Source organism: Triticum aestivum, chromosome 2B (genome assembly GCF_018294505.1).
Source record: "Triticum aestivum cultivar Chinese Spring chromosome 2B, IWGSC CS RefSeq v2.1, whole genome shotgun sequence".
In the NCBI taxonomy this organism is placed as follows: domain Eukaryota; kingdom Viridiplantae; phylum Streptophyta; class Magnoliopsida; order Poales; family Poaceae; genus Triticum; species Triticum aestivum.
Window position 1 is genome coordinate 685,955,057 of NC_057798.1, and position 22,156 is coordinate 685,977,212.

A 22,156-nucleotide genomic window follows, 5' to 3' on the forward strand; every position below is an offset into this window, starting at 1 on the left:
TTTGGTGCTAGCGTTGAGCATGAACATTATATCTGGATCTTGTTTGATGCGAGACAGTTATTCATTTAAATCAGAGAATAATGGTTGTTCTATTTATATGAGTAATATATTTTATGGTCATGCACCCTTAAAGAGTGGTCTATTTTTGATGAATCTCGATGGTAGTAATACACATATTCATAATGTTGAAGCCAAAAGATGCAGAGTTGATAATGATAGTGCAACTTATTTGTGGCACTGCCGTTTAGGTCATATTGGTGTAAAGCGCATGAAGAAACTCCATACTGATGGACTTTTGGAACCTCTTGATTATGAATCACTTGGTACTTGCGAACCATGCCTCATGGGCAAGATGACTAAAACGCCGTTCTCTGGTACTATGGAGAGAGCAACAGATTTGTTGGAAATCATACATACAGATGTATGTGGTCCGATGAATGTTGAAGCTCATGGCGGATATCGTTATTTTCTCACCTTCACGGATGATTTAAGCAGATATGGGTATACCTACTTAATGAAACATAAATCTAAAACATTTGAAAAGTTCAAAGAATTTCAGAGTGAAGTTGAAAATCATCGTAACAAGAAAATAAAGTTTCTACGATCTGATCGTGGAGGAGAATATTTAAGTTACGAGTTTGGTTTACATTTGAAACAATGCGGAATAGTTTCGCAACTTACGCCACCTGGAACACCACAACGTAATGGTGTATCTGAACGTCGTAATCGTACTTTACTAGATATGGTGCGATCTATGATGTCTCTTACCAATTTACCGCTATCGTTTTGGGGTTATGCTTTAGAGACGGCCGCATTCACGTTAAATAGGGCACCATCAAAATCCGTTGAGACGACTCCTTATGAACTATGGTTTGGCAAGCAATCAAATTTGTCGTTTCTGAAAGTTTGGGGCTACGATGCTTATGTGAAAAAACTTCAACATGATAAGCCCGAACCCAAATCTGAAAAATGTGTCTTCATAGGATACCCGAAGGAAACAGTTGGGTACACCTTCTATCACAGATCCGAAGGCAAGACATTTGTTGCTAAGAATGGATCCTTTCTAGAGAAGGAGTTTCTCTCGAAAGAAGTGAGTGGGAGGAAAGTAGAACTTGATGAGGTAACTATACCTGCTCCCTTATTGGAAAGTGGTTCATCACAGAAACCGGTTCCTATGACGTCTACACCAATTAGTGAGGAAGTTAATGATGATGATCATGAAATTTTCAGATCAAGTTGTTACTGAGCCTCGTAGATCAACCAGAATAAAAACCGCACCAGAGTGGTACGGTAATCCTGTTCTAGAAGTCATGTTACTAGACCATGATGAACCTACGAACTATGAAGAAGCAATGGTGAGCCCAGATTCCGCAAAATGTCTTGAGGCCATGAAATCTGAGATGGGATCCATGTATGAGAACAAAATGTGGACTTTGGTTGACTTGCCCAATGATCGACAAGCAATTGAAAATAAGTGGATTTTTAAGAAGAAGACTGACGCTGACGGTAATGTTACTGTCTACAAAGCTCGACTCGTCGCAAAAGGTTTTCGACAAGTTCAAGGGATTGACTACGATGAGACCTTCTCACCCGTAGCTATGCTTAAGTCTGTCCGAATCATGTTGGCAATTGCTGCATTTTATGATTATGAAATATGGCAGATGGATGTCAAAACTGCATTCCTGAACGGGTTTCTGGAAGAAGAGTTGTATATGATGCAGCCAGAAGGTTTTGTCGATCCAAAGGGAGCTAACAAAGTGTGCAAGCTCCAGCGATCCATTTATGGACTGGTGCAAGCCTCTCGGAGTTGGAATAAACGTTTTGATAGTGTGATCAAAGCATTTGGTTTTATACAGACTTTTGGAGAAGCCTGTATTTACAAGAAAGTGAGTGGGAGCTCTGTAGCATTTCTGATATTATATGTAGATGACATATTATTAATTGGAAATGATATAGAATTTCTGGATAGCATAAAGGGATACTTGAATAAAAGTTTTTCTATGAAAGACCTCGGTGAAGCTGCTTATATATTAGGCATCAAGATTTATAGAGATAGATCAAGACGCTTAATTGGACTTTCACAAAGCACATACCTTGATAAAGTTTTGAAAAAGTTCAAAATGGATCAAGCAAAGAAAGGGTTCTTGCCTGTGTTACAAGGTGTGAAGTTGAGTAAAACTCAAAGCCCGACCACTGCAGAAGATAGAGAGAAAATGAAAGATGTTCCCTATGCTTCAGCCATAGGCTCTATCATGTATGCAATGCTGTGTACCATACCTGATGTGTGCCTTGCTATAAGTCTAGCAGGGAGGTACCAAAGTAATCCAGGAGTGGATCACTGGACAGCGGTCAAGAACATCATGAAATACCTGAAAAGGACTAGGGATATGTTTCTCATTTATGGAGGTGACAAAGAGCTTGTCGTAAAGGGTTACGTCGATGCACGCTTTGACACTGATCCAGGCGATTCTAAATCGCAAACCGGATACGTATTTATATTAAAAGGTGGAGCTGTTAGTTGGTGCAGTTCTAAACAAAGCGTCGTAGCGGGATCTACATGTGAAGCGGAGTACATAGCTGCTTTGGAAGCAGCAAATGAAGGAGTCTGGATGAAGGAGTTCATATCCGATCTAGGTGTCATACCTAGTGCATCGGGTCCAATGAAAATCTTTTGTGACAATACTGGTGCAATTGCCTTGGCAAAGGAATCCGGATTTCACAAGAGAACCAAGCACATCAAGAGATGCTTCAATTCCATCCGGGATCTAGTCCAGGTGGGAGACATAGAAATTTGCAAGATACATATGGATCTGAATGTCGCAGACCCGCTCACTAAGCCTCTTCCACGAGCAAAACATGATCAGCACCAAGACTCCATGGGTGTTAGAATCATTACTGTGTCATCTAGATTATTGACTCTAGTACAAGTGGGAGACTGAAGGAAATATGCCCTAGAGGCAATAATAAAGTTATTATTTATTTCCTCACATCATGATAAATGTTTATTATTCATGCTAGAATTGTATTAACCGGAAACATAATACATGTGTGAATACATAGACCAACATAACATCACTAGTATGCCTCTACTTGACTAGCTCATTAATCAAAGATGGTTATGTTTCCCAACCATAGACATGTGTTGTCATTTGATTAACGGGATCACATCATTAGGAGAATGATGTGATTGACATGACCCATTCCGTTAGCCTAGCACTTGATCGTTTAGTATATTGCTATTGCTTTCTTCATGACTTATACATGTTCCTGTAACTATGAGATTATGCAACTCCCGTTTACCGGAGGAACACTTTGGGTGCTACCAAACGTCACAACGTAACTAGGTGATTATAAAGGAGTACTACAGGTGTCTCCAAAGGTACATGTTGGGTTGGCGTATTTCGAGATTAGGTTATGTCACTCCGATTGTCGGAGAGGTATCTCTGGGCCCTCTCGGTAATGCACATCACTATAAGCCTTGCAAGCAATGTAGCTAATGAGTTAGTTATGGAATGATGCATTATGTAACGAGTAAAGAGACTTGCTGGTAACGAGATTGAACTAGGTATTGGATACTGACGATCGAATCTCGGGCAAGTAACATACCGATGACAAAGGGAACAACATATGTTGTTATGCGGTTTGACCAATAAAGATCTTTGTAGAATATGTAGGAGCCAATATGAGCATGCGGGTTCTGCTATTGGTTATTGACCGGAAACAGTTCTAGGTCATGTCTGCATAGTTCTCGAACCCGTAGGGTCCGCACGCTTAACGTTACGATGACAGTTTTATTATGAGTTTATATGTTTTGATGTACCGAAGGTTGTTTGGGGTCCCGGATGTGATCATGGACATGACGAGGAGTCTCGAAATGGTCGAGACATAAAGATTGATATATTGGACGACTATATTCGGACACCGGAATTGTTCCGGGTGATTTCAGAGAAAACCGGAGTGACGGAGGGTTTACCGGAACCCCCCGGGGAAGTATTGGGCCTTAGTGGGCCTGAGGGGAGAGAGGGAAGCAGCCCAGGAGGTGGCGCGCCTCCCCCCATGGGGAGTCTGAATTGGACTAGGGAGGGGGGGCGCGGCCCCTCTTTCCCTCTCCCTCTCCCTCTCTTTCCTTCCCCCTTCCTCCTTCCTAGTGGGACTAGGAAAGGGGAATCCTACTCCCACTAGGAGGAGGATTCCCCCCTCCTTGGAGCGCCCCCTAGGGTCGGCCGGCCTCCCCCCTTGCTCCTTTATATACGGGGGCAGGGGCACCCCAAGACACACAAGTTGATCTTCGTGATCGTTCCTTAGCCGTGTGCGGTGCCCCCCTCCACCATATTCTACCTCGGTCATATCATTGCGGTGCTTAGGCGAAGCCCTACATCGGTAGAACATCATCATCGTCACCACGCCGTCGTGCTGACAGAACTCATCCCCGACACTTTGTTGGATCGGAGTCCGGGGATCGTCATCGAGCTGAACGTGTGCTGAACTCGGAGGTGCCGTACGTTCGGTGCTTGGATCGGTCGGATCGTGAAGACGTACGACTACATCAACCGCGTTGTCATAACGCTTCTGCTTACGGTCTACGAGGGTACGTGGACATTACTCTCCCCTCTCATTGATATGTCATCACCATGATCTTGCGTGTGCGTAGGAATTTTTCTGAAATTACTACGTTCCCCAACACTCACGTGATGATCGGACATGGTTTAGTTGATTTGGATCACGCGATCACTTAGATGACTAGAGAGATGTCTGTCTAAGTGGGAGTTCTTAAGTAATATGATTAATTGAACTTAAATTTATCATGAACTTAGTCCTGGTAGTATTTTGCAAATTATGTTGTAGATCAATAGCTCGCATTGTTGCTTTCATATGTTTATTTTGATATGTTCCTAGAGAAAAATTATGTTGAAATATGTTAGAAGCAATGATGCGGATTGGATCCGTGATCTGAGGTTTATCCTCATTGCTGCACAGAAGAATTATGTCCTTGATGCACCGCTAGGTGATAGACCTATTGCAGGAGCAGATGCAGACGTTATGAACATTTGGCTAGCTCAATATGATGACTACTTGATAGTTTAGTGCACCATGCTTAACGGCTTAGAATCGGGACTTCAAAGACGTTTTGAAACGTCATAGACCATATGAGATGTTCTAGGAATTGAAGTTAATATTTAAGCAAATACCCGAGTTGAGAGATAGGAAATCTCCAACAAGTTCTATAGCTAAAAGATGGAGGAGAATCGCTCAACTAGTGAGCATGTGCTCAGATTGTCTGGGTACTTCAATCGCTTGAATCAAGTGGGAGTTAATCTTAGATAAGATAGTGATTGACAGAATTCTCTAGTCACCATCACTAAGTTACTAGAACTTCGTGATGAACTATAGTATGCAAGGGATGACGAAAACGATTCCTGAGCTCTTCGTGATGTTGAAATCGACGAAGGTAGAAATCAAGAAAGAGCATCAAGTGTTGATGATTGACAAGACCACTAGTTTCAAGAAAAGGGCAAAGGGAAAGAAAGGGAAACTTCAAGTAGAATGGCAAACAAGTTGTCACTCCCGTGAAGAAGACCAAAGCTGGACCAAAGCCTGAAACTAAGTGCTTACACTGCAAAGGAAATGGTCACTGGAAGCGGAAATGCCCTGAATATTTGGTGGATAAGAAGGATGGCAAAGTGAACAAGAGTATATTTGATATACAGGTTATTGATGTGTACCTTACTAGTGTTTATAGTAGCCCCTGAGTATTTGATACTTGTTCGGTTACTAAGATTAGTAACTCGAAACAGGAGTTACAGAATAAACAGAGACTAGTTGAAGGGGAAGTGACGATGAGTGTTGGAAGTAGTTCCAAGATTGATATGATCATCATCGCACACTCCCTATACTTTTGGGATTAGTGTTAAACCTAAATAAATGTTATTTAGCGTTTGCATTGAGCATGAATATGATTTGATCATGTTTATTGCGATACGGTTATTCATTTAAAGTCAAAGAATAATTGTTGTTATGTTTACATGAATAAAACTTTCGATGGTCATACACCCAATGAAAATAGTTTGTTGGATCTCGATCATAGTAATACACATATTCATAATATTGATGCCAAAAGATGCAAAGTTGATAATGATAGTGCAACTTATTTGTGGCACTGCCGTTTGGGTCATATCGATGTAAAGCGCATGAAGAAACTCCATAAAGATGGATCTTCGGAATCACTTGGTTATGAATCATTTGATGCTTGCGAACCATGCCTTTTGGGCAAGATGACTAAAACTCCGTTCCCCGGAACAATGGAACGAGCTACTGACTTATTGGAAATAATACATACCGATGTATGCGATTCGATGAGTGTTAAGGCTCGCGGCGTGTATCGTTATTTTCTGACCTTCACAGATGATTTGAGTAGATATGGGTATATCTACTTGGTGAAACATAAGTCTGAAACATTTGAAAAGTTCAAAGAATTTCAGAGTGAAGTGGAAAATCATCGTAACAAGAAAAATAAAGTTTCTACAATCTGATCGTGGAGATGAATATTTGAGTTACGAGTTTGGTCTTCATTTGAAACAATGTGAAATAGTTTCGCAACTCACGCCATATGGAACACCACAGCATAATGGTGTGTCCGAACGTCATAACCACACTTTATTTGATATGGTGCGATCAATGATGTCTCTTACCGATTCACCAATATGGTTTTAGGGTTATGCATTAGAGATAGCTGCATTCACTTTAAATAGGGCACCATCAAAATCCATTGAGACGACGCCTTGTGAACTATGGTTTGGTAAGAAACCAAACTTGTCGTTTCTTAATGTTTTGGGTTGCGATGCTTATGTGAAAAAGTTTCAACCTGATAAGCTTGAACCCAAATCGGAGAAGTGCGTCTTCATAGAATACCCAAAGGTAACTATTGGGTACACCTTCTATCACAGATCCGAAGGCAAGTTATTCGTTGCTAAGATGGATCCTTTCTAGAGAAGAAGTTTCTCTCGAAAGAAGTGAGTGGGAGGAAAGTAGAACTTGATGAGGTAATTGTACCTTCTCCCTTATTGGAAAGTAGTTCATCACAGAAATCAGTTCCAGTGATTCCTACACCAATTAGTGAGGAAGATAATGATGATGATCATGAAACTTCAGATCAAGTTGCTACCAAACCTCATAGGTCTTCCAGAATAAGATCCGCACCAGAGTGGTACGGTAATCATGTTCTGGAAGTCATGTTACTAGACCATGATGAACCTACGAACTACGAGGAAGCGATGATGAGCCCAGATTCCGCGAAATGGCTTGAGGCCATGAAATCTGAGATAGGATCCATGTATGAGAACAAAGTATGGACTTTGATTGACTTGCCCGATGATCAGCAAGCCATTGAGAATAAATGGATTTTTAAGAAGAAGACTGACGTTGATGGTAATGTAACTGTCTGTAAAGCTCGACTTGTTGCAAAAGGTTTTCGACAAGTTCAAGGGGTTGACTACGATGAGACTTTCTCACCCGTAGCGATGCTTAAGTCTATCCGAATCATGTTAGCAATTACTGCATTTTATGATTATGAAATTTGGCAAATGGATGTCAAAACTGCATTCTTCAATGGATTTCTGGAAGAAGAGTTGTATATGATGCAGCCAGAAGGTTTTGTTGATCCAAAAGGTGCTAACAAAGTGTGCAAGCTCCAGCGATCCATTTATGGACTGGTGCAAGCATCTCGGAGTTGGAATAAACGCTTTGATAGTGTGATCAAAGCATATGGTTTTATACAGACTTTTGGAGAAGCCTGTATTTACAAGAAAGTGAGTGGGAGCTCTGTAGCATTTCTGATATTATATGTAGATGACATATTATTAATTGGAAATGATATAGAATTTCTGGATAGCATAAAGGGATACTTGAATAAAAGTTTTTCTATGAAAGACCTCGGTGAAGCTGCTTATATATTGGGCATCAAGATTTATAGAGATAGATCAAGACGCTTAATTGGACTTTCACAAAGCACATACCTTGATAAAGTTTTGAAAAAGTTCAAAATGGATCAGGCAAAGAAAGGGTTCTTGCCCGTACTACAAGGTGTGAAGTTGAGTCAAACTCAATGCCTGACCACAGCAGAAGGTAGAGAGAAAATGAAAGATGTTCCCTATGCTTCAGCCATAGGCTCTATCATGTATGCAATGCTGTGTACCAGACCTGACGTGTGCTTAGCAATAAGCTTGGCAGGAAGGTACCAAAGTAATCCAGGAGTGGATCACTGGACAGCGGTCAAGAACATCCTGAAATACCTGAAAAGGACTAAGGATATGTTTCTCGTATATGGAGGTGACAAAGAGCTAGTCATAAATGGTTACGTCGATGCAAGCTTTGACACTGATCCGGACGATTCTAAATCGCAAACCGGATACATGTTTTTATTAAACGGTGGAGCTGTAAGTTGGTGCAGTTCTAAACAAAGCGTCGTGGCGAGATCTACATGTGAAGCGGAATACATAGCTGCTTCAGAAGCAGCAAATGAAGGAGTCTGGATGAAGGAGTTCATTTCCGATCTAGGTGTCATACCTAGTGCATCGGGACCAATGAAGATCTTCTGTGACAATACTGGTGCAATTGCATTGGCAAAGGAATCCAGATTTCACAAGAGAACCAAGCACATCAAGAGACGCTTCAATTCCATCTGGGATCAAGTCCAGGTGGGAGACATAGAGATTTGCAAGATACATACGGATCTGAATGTTGCAGACCCATTGACTAAGCCTCTTCCACGAGCAAAACATGATCAGCACCAAGACTCCATGGGTGTTAGAATCATTACTGTGTAATCTAGATTATTGACTCTAGTGCAAGTGCGAGACTGGAGGAAATATGCCCTAGAGGCAATAATAAAGTTATTATTTATTTCCTCATATCATGATAAATGTTTATTATTCATGCTAGAATTGTATTAATCGGAAACATGATACATGTGTGAATACATAGACAAACATATAGTCACTAGTATGCCTCTACTTGACTAGCTCATTAATCAAAGATGGTTATGTTTCCTAACCATAGACATGTGTTGTCATTTGATTAATGGGATCACATAATTAGGAGAATGATGTGATTGACATGACCCATTCCGTTAGCCTAGCACTTGATCGTTTAGTATATTGCTATTGCTTTCTTCATGACTTATACATGTTCATGTAACTATGAGATTATGCAACTCCCGTTTACCGGAGGAACACTTTGGGTGCTACCAAACGTCACAACGTAACTGGGTGATTATAAAGGAGTACTACAGGTGTCTCCGAAGGTACATGTTGGGTTGGCATATTTCGAGATTAGGTTTTGTCACTCCGATTGTCGGAGAGGTATCTCTGGGTCCTCTCGGTAATGCACATCACTATAAGCCTTGCAAGCAATGTAGCTAATGAGTTAGTTACGGAATTATGCATTATGTAACGATTAAAGAGACTTGCCGGTAACGAGATTGAACTAGGTATTAGATACCGACGACCGAATCTCGGGCAAGTAACATGTCGATGACAAAGGGAACAACGTATGTTGTTATACAGTTTGACCGATAAAGATCTTCGTAGAATATGTAGGAGCCAATATGAGCATCTAGGTTCCGCTATTGGTTATTGACCGAGAATAGTTCTAGGTCATGTCTACATAGTTCTCGAACCCGTAGGGTCCGCACGCTTGACGTTACGATGACAGTTTTATTATGAGTTTATATATTTTGATGTACCAAAGGTTGTTCGGAGTCCCAGATGTGATCCAGGACATGACGAGGAGTCTCGAAATGGTCGATACATAAAGATTGATATATTGGAAGCCTATATTTGGATATCGGAAACGTTCCAGGAGAAACCGGGGGGTTACCGGACCCCCCCCCCCGGGGGGGGGTTATTGGGCCTACATGGGCAATGAGGGAGAAGAGGAGGGCCGGCCAGGGCAGGCCGCGCGCCCCCTCCCCCCCTAGTCCGAATAGGACAAGGAGGGGGGTGGCGCCCCCCTTTCCTCTTTCCCCTCCCCCCTTTCCTTCTCCACCAAGGCAAGAGGGGGGAGTCCTACTCCCGGTGGGAGTAGGACTCCTCCAGGCGCACCCCTTGGGGGCCGGCCGCACCTCCCCCTCCCTCCTTTATATACGGGGGCAGGGGGCACCCTAGAACACACAAGTTGATCTACGTGATCGTTCCTTAGTCGTGTGCGGTGCACCCATCCACCATATTCCACCTCGGTCATATCGTCGTGGAGTTTAGGCGAAGCCCTGCGTCGGTAGAACATCATCATCGTCACCACGCCGTCGTGCTGACGGAACTCATCCCCGACACTTTGCTGGATCGGAGTCCGGGGATCGTCATCGAGCTGAACGTGTGCTGAACTCGGAGGTGCCGTACGTTCGGTACTTGGATCGGTCGGATCGTGAAGACGTACGACTACATCAACCGAATTGTCATAACGCTTCCGCTTACGGTCTACAAGGGTACGTGGACATTACTCTCCCCTATCGTTGCTATGCATCACCATGATCTTGCGTGTGCGTAGGAATTTTTTTGAAATTACTACATTCGCCAACACTTTACATCTTCTGGTATTCCCACTATGAATATGTGTAACACTACGTTCGAGGTTCATTAAGAATAAACCATTGACCATCGGGGCATGACCATAAAACATATCTCTCATATAAATAGAACAACCATTATTCTCGGATTTAAAAGAGTAGCCATCTCGTATTAAACGAGATCCAGATACAATGTTCATGCTCAAACTTGGCGCTAAATAACAATTATTAAGGTTTAAAACTAATCCCATAGGTAAATGTAGAGGTAGCGTGCCGACGGCGATCACATCGACCTTGGAACCATTCCCGACGTGCATCGTCACCTCGTCCTTCGCCAGTCTCCGCTTATTCCGCAGCTCCTGCTGTGAGTTACAAATATGAGCAACGGCACCGGTATCAAATACCCAGGAGTTACTACGATTACTGGTAAGGTATACATCAATTACATGTATATCACATATACCTTTAGTGTTGCCGGCCTTCTTGTCTGCTAAGTATTTGGGGCAGTTCCGCTTCCAGTGACCCTTCCCTTTGCAATAAAAGCACTCAGTCTCAGGCTTTGGGTCCATTCCTTGACTTCTTCCCGGCAACTGGCTTACCGGGCGCGGCAACATCTTTGCCGTCCTTCTTGAAGTTCTTCTTACCCTTGCCCTTCTTGAACTTAGTGGTTTTATTGACCATCAACACTTGATGTTCTTTCTTGATTTCTACCTCTCCCGACTTCAGCATTGAAAATACTTCAGGAATACTTTTCACCATCCCCTGCATATTGTAGTTCATCACAAAGCTCTTGTAGCTCGGTGGGAGCGACTGAAGGATTCTGTCAATGACCGCCTCGTCCGGGAGGTTAATGTCCAGCTGGGACAGGCGGTTGTGCAACCCAGACATTTTGAGTATGTGCTCACTGACAGAACTATTTTCCTCCATCTTACAACTATAGAACTTGTCGGAGACTTCATATCTCTCGACCCGGGCATGAGCTTGGCAAACCATTTTCAGCTCCTCGAACATCTCATATGCTCTGTGTTGCTGAAAACGCTTTTGGAGCCCCAGTTCTAAGCTGTAAAGCATGCCGCACTGAACGAGGGAGTAATCATCAGCACGTGACTGCCAAGCGTTCATAACGTCTTGGTTCTCTGGGATGGGTGCTTCACCTAGCGGTCCTTCTAGGACATATGCTTTCTTGGCAGCTATGAGGATGATCCTCAGGTTCCGGACCCAGTCCGTATAGTTGCTGCCATCATCTTTCAGCTTGGTTTTCTCTAGGAACGCATTGAAGTTCATGTTGACATGAGCGTTGGCCATTTGATCTACAAGACATATTTTGCAAAGATTTTAGACTAAGTTTATGATAATTAAGTTCATCTAATCAAATTATTTAATGAACTCCCACTCAGATTAGACATCCCTCTAGTCATCTAAGTGTTACACGATCCGAGTCGACTAGGTCGTGTCCGATCATCACGTGAGACGGACTAGTCATCATCGGTGAACATCTCCATGTTGATCGTATCTTCCATACGACTCATGTGCGACCTTTCGGTCTCTGTGTTCCGAGGCCATGTCTGTACATGCTAGGCTCGTCAAGTTAACCCTAAGTGTTTTGCATGTGTAAAACTGTCTTACACCCGTTGTATGTGAACGTAAGAATCTATAACACCCGATCATCATGTGGTGCTTCGAAACAACGAACTTTAGCAACGGCGCACAGTTAAGGGAGAACACTTTCTTGAAATTGTTATAAGGGATCATCTTATTTACTACCGTCATTCTAAGTAAACAAGATGCATAAACATAATAAACATCACATGCAATTATATAGTAGTGACATGATATGGCCAATATCATATAGCTCCTTTGATCTCCATCTTTGGGGTTCCATGATCATCTTCGTCACCCGCATGACACCATGATCTCCATCATCATGATCTCCATCATCATGTCTCCATGAAGTTGCTCGCCAACTATTACTTCTACTACTATGGCTAACGGTTTAGCAATAAAATAAAGTAATTACATGGCATTAAATCATTGACACGCAGGTCATACAATAATTAAGACAACTCCTATGGCTCCTGCCGGTTGTCATACTCATCGACATGCAAGTCGTGATTCCTATTACAAGAACATGATCTCATACATCACAATATATCATTCATCATTCATCACAACTTTTTGCCATATCACATCACAAGGCAATTGCTGCAAAAACAAGTTAGACGTCCTCTAATTGTTGTTGCATCTTTTATGTGACTGCAATTGGGTTCTAGCAAGAACGTTTTCTTACCTACGAATAACCACAACGTGATTTTGTCAACTTCTATTTACCCTTCATAAGGACCCTTTTCATCGAATCCGCTCCAACTAAAGTGGGAGAGACAGACACCCGCTAGCCACCTTATGCAACTAGTGCATGTCAGTCGGTGGAACCTGTCTCACGTAAGCATACGTGTAAGGTCGGTCCGGGCCGCTTCATCCCACAATACCGCTGAAGCAAAATAAGACTAGTAGAGGCAAGCAAGTTGACAAGATCTACGCCTACAACAGATTTGTGTTCTACTCGTGCAATAGAGAACTACGCATAGACCTAGCTCATGATGCCACTGTTGGGGAACGTTGCAGAAAATAAAAAAATTCCTACGGTTTCACCAAGATCCATCTATGAGTTCATCTAGCAACGAGTGATAATAGTGCATCTACATACCTTTGTAGATCACGAGCGGAAGCGTTAAAGAGAACGGGGTTGAGGGAGTCGTACTCGTCGTGATCCAAATCACCGATGACCAAGTGCCGAACGGACAGCACCTCCGCGTTCAACACACGTACGGAGCGGATGACGTCTCCTCCTTGATCCAGCAAGGGGGGAGGAGAGGTTGAGGAAGAAGGCTCCAACAGCAGAACGATGGCGTGGTGGTGATGGAGTGGCAGATCTCCGACAGGGCTTCGCCAAGCTCACGCGGAGGAGGAGATGTGTTGGGGAGGGGAGGGGCTACGCCTTGGATGTTATGTGCAGCCCTCCCCTCGCCCCTCTATTTATAGGGGAAGGGGGAAGGGGGCCGGCCCCCTCTAGATGAGATCTAGAGGGGGGGCGGCGGCCAAGGGAGGGGGCTTGCCCCCCAAGCAAGGGGGGCGCCCCACTAGGGTCCCCCCCCCAACCCTAGGCGCATGGGCCCAAGGGGGGGATGCGCCCAGCCCTTCATGGGCTGGTTCCCTGCCCACTATGGCCCATGAGGCCCTCCGAGAGAGGTGTCCCCTCCCGGTGGACCCCCGGAACCCCTCCGGTGGCCCCGGTACAATACCGATATGCCCCCGAAACTTTCTGGTGACCGTATGACAACTTCCCATATATAAATCTTCACCTCCGGACCATTCCGGAACTCCTCATGACGTCCGGGATCTCATCCGGGACTCCGAACAACATTTGGTAATCACATACAAGTCTTCCTAATAACCCTAGCGTCACAGAACCTTAAGTGTGTAGACCCTACGGGTTCGGGAATCATGCAGACATGACCGAGACAGCTCTCCGGCCAATAATCAACAGCGGGATCTGGATACCCATGTTGGCTCCCACATATTCCACGATGATCTCATCGGATGAACCACGATGTCGAGGATTAAAGCAACCCCGTATACAATTCCATTTGTCAATCGGTACGTTACTTGCCCGAGACTCGATCATCGATATCCCAATACCTTGTTCAGTCTCGTTACCCGCAAGTCACTTTACTCGTACCGTAATGCATGATCCCGTGACCAAACACTTGGTCACTTTGAGCTCATTATGATGATGCATTACCGAGTGGGCCCAGAGATACCTCTACGTCATACGGAGTGACTAATCCCAGTCTCGATCCGTGTCAACCCAACAGACACTTTTGGAGATACCTGTAGTGCACCTTTATGGTCACCCAATTACGTTGTGACGTTTGGTACACCCAAAGCACTCCTACGGTATCCGGGAGTTACACGATCTCATGGTCTAAGGAAAAGATACTTGACATTGGAAAAGCTCTAGCAAAACGAACTACACGATCTTGTGCTATGCTTAAGATTGGGTCTTGTCCATCACATCATTCTCCTAATGATGTGATCCCGTTATCAACGACATCTAATGTCCATAGTCAGGAAACCATGACTATCTGTTGATCAACGAGCTAGTCAACTAGAGGCTTACTAGGGACATATTATAGTCTATGTATTCACACGTGTATTACGATTTCCGGATAATACAATTATAGTATGAATAAAAGACAATTATCATGAACAAGAAAATATAATAATAATCCTTTTGTTATTGCCTCTAGGGCATATTTCCAACAGGTGGATCCGGCTCCGGTACACCCCGCCTTCAGTAAAAAGGAGTTTGCGGTTGTTCGTCCTCATAGCAAAGACAAGCTGATTGTTCAATAAAGTTTCATTTATATGCCCGTGCCAAAATGCTAACCAATGTATTTGAGAAAACGAAATCATTGACAACACAAACGAAATAAAGTTTCTCTTCTTGAAGCACCAAAAATATTTTTTCCAAGCAAGACACTCGTTAAAGAAGTAGTATATCAAGTTACTATTTATGCGACTAAATTACCAATATGAAATGAAGACTTTGATTGCCGATCGAGCCTAGTAAGTAAAACTAATTTACATCCTGATATATTTTACTGTTTGCACTAGACTACCAATATGAATTGACGACTTTGATTTGCCGAGCCTATTTGTCTTCTCCAACGGTTCAACTAAAATCAAAGGAGATGTTGCTTTGAGCTCAGCATACTCTTGACTTGCTATCGCATCATCCAGTAGCGTTGCATCCAAAGAGTAAATGAACTGAACGCAAGCGTCATTCAACCTGTGGCAGTGATGCTGATCAGCCAAGGCCAGCGTGGTCACCACGGTCTTTGCCTCAATGTTGTTGCAGAGGATGCTTTCACATATGACCTTGAGCCTCTCCATCGCGTACCGATCCGCCGCGACAAGCAAATGCATAACAATCTCTCTGTAGTCATTGCAGCCAGGATCAACCATGGCGGGCAGCGAATCGGTGTAGATAAAATGGAGCAGGGCCTTGAACACAGCCGGCTGCATGTCGGTGACGGTAATACTACCCGTGTCTTTCTCTCCTCTCATGGCACCATACAGCTCCGCTTTGAAGACCGGCGACCGCATCGCGAGCACGAGCTTGTGGGCGGGGAACGCCTCCCCTTGGACCTCGAGAACCACGTCGGCGCCCTCTTTCCCCTGCAGCAGCCTCCGGAGATGCGCCGCCATGTCGGACGGTGGCACCTCGGCGTCGGCGAACGGTGCCACGTCATCGAGGAACTGTCTCGCGTCCTTGAGAATGGTGATGACGCACTCAATGGTGAGGCGGTCGTCGCGAAGGTAGGGGGGCGCCTCTAGCTCACTCCTCTCCTTAACCGGTAGAAGCCGGTGGAGAAACTCTTGCCGCCGGGATCGAACTCGTGTGTCTTGGCCATCGTGTGCGCCGGCGAGCGCCCGGTAACGTCCGCCAGGCTGAGCCGAAAGGATGCCCTCACCTTGGCGTCCCCGTTCTTGCTCCGTAGTAGGAGGAGCACCGCCGCGTGGTCTTTGAGAAGCTCGCGGTGGAACTGGATCTGCCAGTCGTGGCCTCCGACGGCGAACTCGGCCGACGACACGCTCCCGCGTTCTCCCAGCCGCTCCCGGAACAGGCTGTAGCCCGAGATCTCGAATACGTGAGTGCCCTCGTGGGATCCCCGCGCCGTCTTCAAGTCCACGCGTGACCTCTGCGCCGTGTTCGGGGCGCCGGCGCGGCGGGTGGACGACGTGGTGCTCCCCATCGATCGCTTGTCGTGCTCACGGGGTTGGGTTTGTTCCGGAGGGGTGGAGGGCCTTTTTGTAGGAAGACGACGGGGCCGCCGGCCGGGTTGGACGGACTCCGATCGCACTTCACCGTATCCTTCCTGAAACTGGTACCTTCCATTTTGAAAAAAGTCCAAAACAAACCTTGAACTTATAGGCGAAAACTAAATCAAACCGTAAAATTGTAATCCCGAAAATCAGCACACCAAATTCTTTAATCCTGGTTTATTTTAAACCTTGAGGATGTTTAGCTGGGATTTGCGGAGGTGGCAAGCACAGTTGACTGGATACACATTTTTTTAAATTGCACGTACCCACTTGTCTTTTTTTTTTTGCGGTTTGTACCCACTTGTCTTCTATTAGGACCAACAAAAAGTACCAGCAGCCGCAAATAAAAAATGCCCAGGAGGACTCGAACTAGCAGAGGCTGCACCTAGCAAATCGCCCTGCGGGCTACTAGTGATTTTTATAAAAATCGCCCCGAGGACTCGAACTAGAAACACCAAAGTGGATTTCCGACAGTAGCATTCAACATCCTGAAAATTTTCGAAACATTTCTTAAAATAATATATGAACAATTTATAAATAACGATTATATTTTTTAAACGCAAATAATTTAAAAATTACAAAAACATTTTTCAAAACATGTGACACGGTAACATTTTGTCAAATACATGTTTTACATTTTTCTTAATACCGATAAACATTTCATAAAACTATACAAACAATATTTTTACATTGTTTAATTTTTTAAATGTTTTGGTGAGGTTTTAAAATTTGTTCCCATTTTAAAAAATATGTTTCAAATAGTGTCCAGTTTTTCAAAACTGATTGTGTTTTTTTTAAAAAAAATTGTTTTTTATAAAATTATTCAGAATTTTCATAAAGTGTTTCCACTTTAAAAAAGGATAGTTCAAAAAAAATTCGGGGGTGCACGTTCTTAATATTTGTTTGCTCTTCAAAAATTGCCTCAAATCTCGACACTGCTCTATCTGGTTTAATTGTTTGGGCCTCCTAGTATACTGACAACAACCAATGGTTCTATTGGCTAGTGGGACTAATTCAGCAGCGGCAGGTCGCAAGTTCGAATCGTTGTTTTATCTTGCTTCACAAATGGTATTTTTGCCTCGCGTTTTACGAAGAAAAAAAACTCATTTTCTCTTTGTTGGGCCGGCCCAGTCGTAACAACTGACAACAAACCTGGGATTCGACCTGCCACGTGTATAATCCATGTTTGGGAGAGAGCGCGCCGGTTTCGCGGTCTGGCGCTCGAAGCGCACGCGTTACTGGGCCGGCCCAGGTGAGCTTCGACCGAAAACCACTACGCGAAAAAATTGCGAAAGCTGGGTTTCGCCGGTTTCGCGGTCTGGCGCTCGAAGCGCACGTGTTACTGGACCGGCCCAGGTGAGCTTCGACCGAAAACCACGACGCGAAAAAAAATTGCGAAATCTGGGTTTCGAACTCAGGAGCACACTTCTTTTTGTTTGACGCGAGAACCACTAGAGCAAACACGTTTTGCTGTTCCATAGCTAGGAAAGAGTGGTACTTAACTGTTATTCAGTGAAAACATTAACGTAAAATCTGAAAATTAGTTGAAAAGTTCATTGATTCTGCAAAATAAGTTCATCGATCTTGAAAACTAGTTCATCATTTTCTTTAAAGTTCACAAAATTTTAAAAAGTTTCATCGATTTTGAAAAAGAGTTCATTGATTTTGAAAAAAGTTCATCGATTTTGAAAAAAAGTTCATGTTCATCAATTTGAAAAAAAAGTTCATGGAATTTGGGAAAAAATGTTCATCGAATTTGAAAAAAGTTCATCGAATATGGAAAAAGTTCGTCGAATATGGAAAAAGTTCATCGAATTTGGAAAAAAAATCATCGGATTTGAAAAATGTTCATTGATTTTGAAAAAATAGTTCATTGAATTTGAAAAAAGTTCATCAAATTTGAAAATAAGTTCATCAATTTTGATAAAAGTTCATCAAGATTGAAAAAGTTCACAAATTTGAAAAAAGTTCATTAAATTTGAAAAAAGTTCATCAAATTTGAAAATAAGTACATCGATTTTGATACAAGTTCATTGAATTTGAAAAAAGTTCATCAAAATTGAAATAAAGTTCACGAATTTAATAAAAATTTGGCGCATTTAAGAAAAAGAAAAAAAAATAGAAAAGAAACATGAAAAAGGAACAAGAAAAAAGACGCCCAGAAGCTGACCAGCGAACGACCTAGATATATTAAAAATAAAAGAAAGAAGTGTTCGGCCATAGGCGTGTTGTTATCCTGGTGGTAAGTGAGCTCCACTTTCAATCAAGTGATCCAGTGTTCGATCCCTCGCTAGTGCACATTAATTTTTGCTCTAGTTTCAATAGGAAAAAAAACGAAACGGGCCGGCGCGGGGGTGTGCGCCCGGTTGCGCTCTCAAAGTTGAAATAGACCAGGATCAAAGAGTTTGGTGTGCTAAGTTTCGGGATTACAAGTTTGGAATTCAATTTAGATTTCGTCTACAAGTTCAAAGTTTATTTTGAACTTTTTCCTTCCATTTTTGATGCACGGATCCGATCGGAAATCACAAAGTCCACGACACCGTGACCTGAACTCCTGATGAAGGTCGTTCGTTTTGGCAAGATTTTGTCTACCTGGCTCGCTGCTGACCACCAGGTTTGGCAAGTTCGTTGGTTTTCCATTGAAGATCCGGGTTGCAATTGCAACTCGGCTCACTAGGCCTTTATCTTCAATATGAACTACGCACGTATTTTAGTGTATATTCATTCATTTTGCTTCATATGTACCTCATATTGAATTCTCTAAAAAAGAGTTATATTTATAAACGGATAGCGTATGAGATTAAGCGCCAGTGCACAAATCCATCGCCATGCTGGTTTTTTTTTTTTTTTTGAAAAGGTGGAATACCCCTGATCTATGAATCAAAGCGATGCATATAGCCATTTTATCATATTACTAGAACAAAGAGGCGTGCGTTGCTGCGCTCGTCCATTTCAATAAGGAATGATAGAAATAATAAAAAACTGAACATAAAGGTATAGGCGAGATTCAAATTATACCACCTTAACACAAAACCACGAGACAACTTGTGATTGAAACCCTGTATAGATTCTATCTTTTCATGCAGCATATACTCCCTCCGTCCGGAAATACTTGTCATCAAAATGGATAAAAGGGGATGCATCTGGACGTATTTTAGTTCTAGATACATCTCTTTTTATCCATTTTGATGACAAATATTTTCAGACAGAGGGAGTAGAAAATATGACAATCCGGACACTACACCATGCATCCACATGATAAAAAGCAAAAATGTACATCCGACAAGAACAAAAGCATATAAGCTGGATGGTTTAACATTAAAGTGGATGCACATACACATTTCCTTACTGATATAGCTAGAAAATATGGTATTGTTATGTTTAATATGATAAGGAGAAAAAACATCACATGTGGAGATTTCCCTGCCTTGGCGCCTTTGGCAATTGTAGCATTGACAGGAGGTGGTGCTTGAAACTGAGGCAGCAGGAAGCACATACATAACCCATGGGGAGAGGATAAGCAAGGCAAAAGAGAAGTTAATTAAGAAACTAATATTACTCTTTTGGCTGGCACATGTTCAGCTATGATAGTCTCATTGACGACATCTGAGGATATTATAAAAATGTGTAGATATACAAAATGATGTGAAATGCATTTGCAAAGGCAAAATACGATGTAGCCCAGCGGAGCAGAGGTGAGGGAATTGTTCTCATTTGAGGAGAGTCAACCTGCAAATCATCAACTACTTTTGCGTCAAGGTAAAATTAAAAATCTATACATCACAGGTGAAATTGTGAGTTTAACAACATATGAATAAATATTATAATCTAATTAATAGTAACAGATATGAATAAAGTATTCTAGAAAAACATGTATGAATACTGAAGCATGCCATCAATAGTGTAGAACATGGAAGAGACATTCGAGTATAGGCATTAGTGGTCGAGCTATAAGATATCTAGTGAAGAAACGACTTAGCAATTGGGAACCTGCAGTATTAAGTAATGTAATGAGAACAAAGCCTACTTGATTTTCGTTGATGACATTTGTTCTATCCATAGAATTCTGCTTCTGAGATGTGTCGGACACTGAAAAATGCAGCAATCAAATTACTACAACTAAAGAAACTACTGGTCTGATAGCTGGGTAGTACTACTATTTTGCATGGATCGGATCTGTATATTAAAATGGGCATTGCAAAGGAAGCTCTGTGAGTTGAGAGGGATTAGATGACAATTTGAACAAGCTTCTGTGGGCGGAGGAGATGGTGACTGCGGCAACCACCAGCTTCATTGCATCTCCTTTGCCAAACGCGCTTCACTGCACCGCCAGAGCGTGTCCACCGCACACCCTCGTCGTTGGGAAGGGAGGATTGGAGGAACAGCGAGATCGACAACAAGAACATGCTTCCGTGGGGCACCTGCGTCGCCGGGAAGGGGAGGTTGAGCATCCTGAAGGCGGGCCAAGGAGCAGCTATCGTCCCCATTGGCGGACTGTGAAGCGGAGACGATGCTCCAATGCTGAGGTAGCGAGGAAACAATCCTGCGAAGGAGGAGAGACTACAGAGGCCCTATGCGCACGTCGAGGAGGATGGCTGACTGAGTCATGCCGAACCGAACGCCGCCGCCGCCACAGGGAAGGTAAAGGTGAGGAGACGCCCGGTTCCTCAACACGGGCTTGCGAAAGAGAAGAGATTTCCCAACCCAATTTGGCCCGATAAATGACATGAAGCCCAGGTAACTCTGCGGAGCAGCTACCCAAGAGACGAATGCAGATGGCCAGACGATGTGCGACAGATGAAATCGAATGGCCAACGAATCAAAGCGCTATGGTGCCTCGTAGCTCGCCCCATTATACTGTTTCTTAATTGCACAGAACCCAACAAAAGAAATATATGGATCAGTCTGAAGCCACCTTCCTAACAACTACTGTCGCTACACTTACAATCTTGATGATGTTCCTGACCGCATATCAACACACTACATCTATTCCGATGGCCTCAACAAGCCGCCCGTTGGCAGTCCGAGAGAACCAACGGGTCTAAGTAGACCCTCTACACGCACAACATGTGCACCCTTTAGGATTAGTTGCTTCCATGTTTCGTCGTCCAACCTTAAGGAGTGATAAACGTGACTCCTTGCTGCAATGATGGACCACTGAATCAGGTGCCACAAACAAGCATGGATATGTCTTGCCACATTTAAATTCAGGTTCAAGTGTTCAAGCATGGATAGTAGTTAATGTTTTCTCTGATATAAATCTGGTGTTTGTTCTATTTTTATTTGACATATCCAGTCATTTAACCTGCTCTGATTCTGACCTATTATTGTTTACATTGTTCTAGAGAGTTAGTCCACGAGTTTATTCTCCAAAGATTGTGGCGAGCTCCCCGGGGGTCAATATGTTAGCAAGATCAGCTGCATTGAAGAGGGTGTCATCGGCGGTGAGGCACGCTTCCGCAAAAAGAGCAAAGTTAGCAGATCAACTAGAGACACCTGCTTCACAGCGGACGCCGCTACAGAACACCCCTTCACTTCAAAATCTATCTCTTGCAGCAAGAAGACCTAGTTCACATGGTAAGATTTGCTTCCGGATATTCCTATGGTCGACTTTGTAGAGTAACACGAGATGCCTCTAAATATTCATCCTCTATGTTTAAGCCTTTAAGGTGTTCTTTTCTCATGCATGCAGGGTCAAAGCGTAGACGCCGC

At 43.3% G+C, this 22,156-nt stretch overlaps 1 pseudogene; it reads right to left on the reverse strand.

Annotated features, from left to right (window-relative positions):
* Positions 1-15,199: 15,199 nt before the first annotated feature.
* On the reverse strand, positions 15,200-16,374 carry LOC123039395 (BTB/POZ and MATH domain-containing protein 2-like; annotated as a pseudogene).
* Positions 16,375-22,156: the final 5,782 nt, after the last annotated feature.